This window comes from Sceloporus occidentalis, unplaced genomic scaffold (genome assembly GCF_023333645.1).
Source record: "Sceloporus occidentalis isolate IW3139 unplaced genomic scaffold, rSceOcc1.0.p SCAF_66, whole genome shotgun sequence".
NCBI classification, from domain to species: domain Eukaryota; kingdom Metazoa; phylum Chordata; class Lepidosauria; order Squamata; family Phrynosomatidae; genus Sceloporus; species Sceloporus occidentalis.
The window spans coordinates 2,888,486-2,894,485 of record NW_028317046.1 but is presented as its reverse complement, the minus strand read 5'-3'; positions in this window follow the sequence as shown (position 1 = coordinate 2,894,485).

Here is a 6,000-nt window from a genome sequence, read left to right as displayed (position 1 = left end):
TGAACTGAACGGAAAAAAAATAATCAACATATTTACATACATTTTAAAGCCAAATATCGAAACACAACTCTCATCATCCCCAGCCACAGTGATGCTGTATGAATAATATTCACTATAAAGGGCCAGCTTGGGTTAGTTTGTCCTGCAGAGGGGGTTAGCCTGGTCCTGTATAACCGATAGCGCTACAGAGAATAAATGTATGGACTCACTGCTTAGTGAATAAATCGTGGACATCTCTCTCTTCTCCTGGACTTTGTTGAAATGGAAACATTATAAATATTCCCTAAACCCCCGATGCCCTTCTTTCCTCCCCGATGCCCCCCTTTTCTTGGAGGTCAGAATGTTTGCTGGGTATGAGGGTATCGCAGGGTTCTACTGCCCTAAAATGAAAGATCTGCCCCTACAGAGATGTCTCTGCCATGGTATCCGTCACATTTTGAAGGTGAAAAGGCTTCATAGAAAAAGTTGCACCAAAGTGACGGGATTCCAACGTCTTTGTCTATTAAATATCGCTTTAAATGTTTCTTCTTCATTAATTCCTGATCATTAAATCCATCTTTCATCCCATTTGTTTTAGTCCCAAAGTTTACTAATTAATGCCAACTGATAATCACACTTGCAAGCAGAAAAATACATTCTGGTGTTAAGTGTTGAGTACTGAAGGAACATTCCATTGGTCGCTATGGTGACAGCACCTCTTTTGCCCCCAAATCATATTTCAGCACTATCCCTCTCCACTTTTGGTTACGGCTGGTTGTGTTTAACTTCATGTGGCCCCGTAATAGATATGGAAGCGGGAATTTGGCAAAGTAGCATCTCATCAAGTCACAAATGAGAAAGCCTGGGCTTCACCAACCATGCGGGATTCTTTCTCTGGCCATATTCCGTGCGTGGCGGTTCTAGATCCCCTGTATTATTTTTTTTTATGAATTAGCGAGGTCGCCAAATGGGAAACGTCTCATTATCCACTACCAGCTAAAAATGCCCCCCTCGGCAGCAGCCATCGCTGCCGGCCGCATAAAAACGCAGGGGTCGGACATTCCTTGCGCGTGTGACGCGCTCTTTGGGTTTTGCGCGGTTGTGTGATAGATACACGAGTGTTAGTGTGTGTTTTTGTGTTGGTGAGCGAGTGCCGGAGGTGTCCTGGCGGCTGGCTCGGGCAGAGCTGGCTGCACATTGATTTGTGAGCGCGGTGCAGCTGCCGACCTCTATTGAGGAACAAACATAATCAGCACTGACGCAAATTAGATGGTTATTCGTTTTGAAAATTGACAGAAAAACAATAAAAAAGATGAAATGCTCCCAAATCAATAGATATAATGAAATTCAAATAATCCGAGAGATGAGGTCTCCATGGCAACTGATAATGTGGAAAAGAAAACAATTTAATAAAGGACAGACACACTTTGCAAACAGATTGGCGAAGGGGGGGGGCGCGGGGGTTGGTTACTGTGTCTTCGTGAAGGATCACTGTCCGTCCCAAGGACGGCTGCAATAATTAAGAGGGCCTTTCGGTCCAGAAAGTGCAGATTCAGGTTTTAATACACAAAATTATTTCAGGAGCAGTGAATCGGAAAGTCGTTTGTTTTGACCTTCCAGTGAGGCCTGCAGCGGGGCGGCCGCGGAGACGCCGGGGCTGGAAAGGCTGAGTTATGGCATATTTGTGTTTTTATAGAGCGGAGAGGAGGGGGGGGAGGTTAAACAGTATTTACAGCTCACTTGTTTTCAGAAGGAGAGCGAAATCGAGTTTATGGGGGGGGGGGGGTGACACAAGGTGGATTGATTTTTGCCTCAATGTTCCACGGCGGGGGGGGGGGATATCGCAAGGGCAGATTCTGGAGTCACAATAGCTACCCCCAGGGGGCTGAATGTGGGGCCCGGCGGGCACTCGGCGCTTCCCTTTCCGAATGCAGCCCGTATACACCTGGAACAATGGAGTCGGAATGTTTGCGAAAAGTCAGCGTAGCCCCCGGTGTTTCCACCGGCTCGTCTTCCTCCACCGGCTCGTCTTCCTCCACCGGCTCGTCTTCCTCCTCCGTCTGTGCCTGACTTTGAAAGGTCGTTGGCGGCGGGTCGGAGAGTGATAGGAGCACATTTGTAATCCGGGAGCAGATAGAGCACATTGCAAAATACCATTGGGTTAAGAGCCCCCCCCCGGCCCCTCGTACACTTATTCTATATTTTGCTAAATTTAAATCATTGCTGTATAAGGGGAGGGCGATTGTCCAACGCGTGTCCTCCACTTATTAGCCAAAACCCAAGCGGCCGAAAGTCTTTCCGTGTTCTTGGATTTCAGATGTTTGACACCCAATCTTATTGACTGCTCGTTTTTCACCGGACGAGAATGATGTCTTCGTCTATCTTTGGAGACGCGTAGTGAGGGCTCTTCAGTCTTTTTTGACAGTTGGCTTTCTCGTTCATTTCGTAATTAACGTCTTTTGTCTCGATTAAAGTGAAAAATTTACGCAGTTTTTTTTTCCCCCACAACAAATATTTTAAGACAAGTTTGACTGTCAATTAAAATCATTTTACTTATTTTTTGTATCTATGGTAAATTGATCAGATTTTTTTTATCATTCTGATTTGATCTCGGGCGTCTGGTTGTTCATCTGTTTTGGTTTTTGTTAGACTTTTGTGGATAGCCGGCGATGTCAGAAGCTTTCTTTTGGAACAAGGTGGATCATTGATTCAAGTTTAGCTTCTTCTTGGAACTTTAAGACAAGTTTAGTTCTTAACTTCTCAGGAATCTCTGCGACTTTATGCACATCGATAAGGAACCTGATATTCAAGGTATGAAAGCCTAAGCAAGGCCATGCCTAGGGAGGCCAGACCGGCCATTTATAACCAACTCCTATGGACATGCACATTGCCGGTCAGTCAAAAGAGGCAATTAATTAGTTGAATTGGGCCAAGGAAGAGCCCGCGCCTCTCGTTTAAGCCCCTTACTTGCCCTGGGACTCAGTAGCCGCCCTACCTATAGCCCGGCTGACGGGACGAAGATACATGTTTGCTGCTCAGCCATTGTTTGGGCTCCGGCCGGAGAAGGAGAGACGTCCTTAATGAGAAATATGCGCTCATTTTTCTTAGGCAGCGCTCTCTCTGAATGAAATGTTTAGAAGCCTCGCCAAGGGGTACCTTTATTTCCTAGCAAAGAGTTCACGGCTCACAGACAGAGCTATAAAGCAGAGTGCATGGAGCTGACAGCCAGCCCTGCATTAGAAAATCTATAACTCAGGAGGGATCTGCCAGGTTCGGCCCCCCCCAACACGCCATGATTTACAGATATGGAGCGGGAGGGGGACCGTTTCTCAGGACGAGGAGAGAGAGCGGGGAGGACGATGGAGACATCGGCAAAAGAGAACAGGACCAGAAGCAATGGCCTAGCAGGAGTCCAAGTCTTCACATCTGCCAAGTGCTCTAGAATATACACGTTATCCACACTGTGTCATTAATGGGCCAATATATATATATATATATATATATACATATACACGCCGGGACAAACAGCATCCCCAAATCCAACCTATGGAACCTATAGAGGCAGGTGATTGTTACACCTGTACAGCGGCAGGGAACGGCGTGGGGCAGTATGGCGGAGCTGCCTCTGTGATGGAACATGCGATGTCGTCATTGTGCGGACACACTAACAGCTTGGAATAGGGTCGCAGTCTGTCCGGACGTATATAAGGGACAGACAAGCACCAGCACCCAAGGCACCGCAATTCCCAGCAGCCGGCCGCCAGTTCATGCGGTTTATATTTAGTTTTGTTCGTTGCTTTTCGCAGTAAAACGCTGAACCTCAGGCTATAGGCAGCTCTGCAGAGGTATATAGATATAAGGGGTGCAGCTAGAGAGCGACACATGCGCGGGTAACAGCCGAGATCTACGGGCTTCCCGGCGCTCCCAAAATCCGTGCGGATTCCGCAGGACCTGCCACCAAAGATTTAATATTTGTTTGTAATGAGAAGCCGTCCTCAGATGGATTTGGAGAGCGGCGGAATGAATGTCACCTCCCTTTCCATTTCTGATGCCTGCTGATTTGAATATTTATAAATATCAATAAATAATTTATTGGAGCAATCTGCTGTATCATTTAACAATCGCCTTTAACACTTTGCTGTCTGCAGCTGCGGCCGTAATGAAGTTTGTCCCTACAGAATCTTTCTATAAATATTGATATTTTCTCGGCTAATAGGAGCGTAGAAATATATATATACATAGCGAGAGAGAGTGCGCGGGTCCCTCTGCCGCTAGACCCTTTAAACCTCCGCGTGAAGAAAAGCTTCTTTTGAAGACTTTTGATGAATGCGGTTGCCTTTTTTGTTTTTGGAATTACTTGAAATAAAACGGCGTGTCGGCTATTTGCGCAGATAACGAGAACGAAGGACACTTTTCAAAATGAATATTTTATTTTGTTGTCTGACCTAATAGGATGGAAACTGTCCCTCTAACATCAATCGGATACGATTAAAGGCAACGCCGTTGCCACTCGGCTGCCCCGGATAGGAGAGCGAGGGACTCCTATAGAACGTATATATAGCGTGCGTTACGGTGTATATATGGCCGCGGTCTCTTTGGCCGCGTATCGCTCTGCGTTGATGTGAATGGGCTGCAAACGCGTCGGTCCCCTGAGGTCACCCTGGCACAGACTGATAGAGGTGACAGAGATACAAGTGACAATGTTTATGGGTGAATTACCTGCGCCGCGGAGAGAATCGCTTTATCAGATGCGCGTAATTAAGATTACCTAATGAAAATACACGGGATTAATATTTCATCTGGCTATTTGGAGGATTTGGCGCTAACAAGCGGGGTGAATAGCAGGTCTGGGAGCAGATGGCTGCCCTATAAACCACTAATCTACATACCGAGACCTTCTTCAGGGTGGACAAGTAAGAGAAGGGGCGAGAACGGCCGACGCACGCGGGGAAAACAGAGAGGGGGCTCTGAGCCGACCCAGTGTATTACATAGCAGGGCGAGTCTCCCCCTATTAACTATACATTATACAGGGCCTGCTCAGTCTTTCCTGCAGGAGACGCTCGCCGGGATCGACCCTTCGTAATGGAGTTTAAACCACAAGCCTCTAAAGCTGCCACTTTAGTGAATAAACCCCTTTGGACCTTTACCGGGCAATCAGCGGTTTGTTTAGATTGAATGTCGCTTATGAATTCTCCTCTGGTGGCTTTAATATAATTAACAACACACTTTGTAGCCTCGGCTGATCCCATTATTACGGATCAGTTTTTGGGTCAGTTTACGCCACGTCAGCAATCTACAAACCCTTGGCTGCCACAGAAAAAGACAGATTCCACCAAGCGAGAGCCCCGTCGCATCCGAACCCTCTGTCAGAGCGAGAGATTCCCAAGGTCATCGAGCGAGGGACTGCGCGGGGCCAAGGTCACTGCCGGGACTAAAAGCAATAATGTGTTTATCGATAAACCGGGCTGCCGAGCGCGCCGGCACCCGCACGCAGAGCGAGAACAGAGCCGTATGCAGCAGCGTTCATACGCGACTCTCGCCACGGCTCGGACCGTCCACTCTCAGCGTTTAATGTCTTTCCCAAAGCCGGCGCCCAAAGGGCAGAATCACAGCTGCTGCTGAACTAAAGGGAGGCATGAGAACTGGATCGGGTGACTTTTAGAGTGGCTGAGGGTTGTGAGATTCACTTTCCTCCGCTCAGGAATGAGCCTCCTGGTTACTCGCTAAGCCGAGCGGGGTCCGTCCGCCCGCGGGTCCCGCCAGCTTTCACTCGGCATTATTGGGCCCTTCCTAACGCGGCTTATCCTTAAAGAATCTCCTCCTGTTAGGGTGCAGTTTAGAGATGGTTTATCTAAACAAAGTTACCAAGTTTACCGGCCGCAACCACGGTTACTACTCCGTAAACACCAGGACTTGGTCAACAGGGCCGCTAGGCGTGGACTTCTGTTACAGGAGTTAATCGGTTTCTGACCCGTTCGGTGCCTGAGGGCTAAAAGGTACGCTGCTTGGTCTTTTGTGGC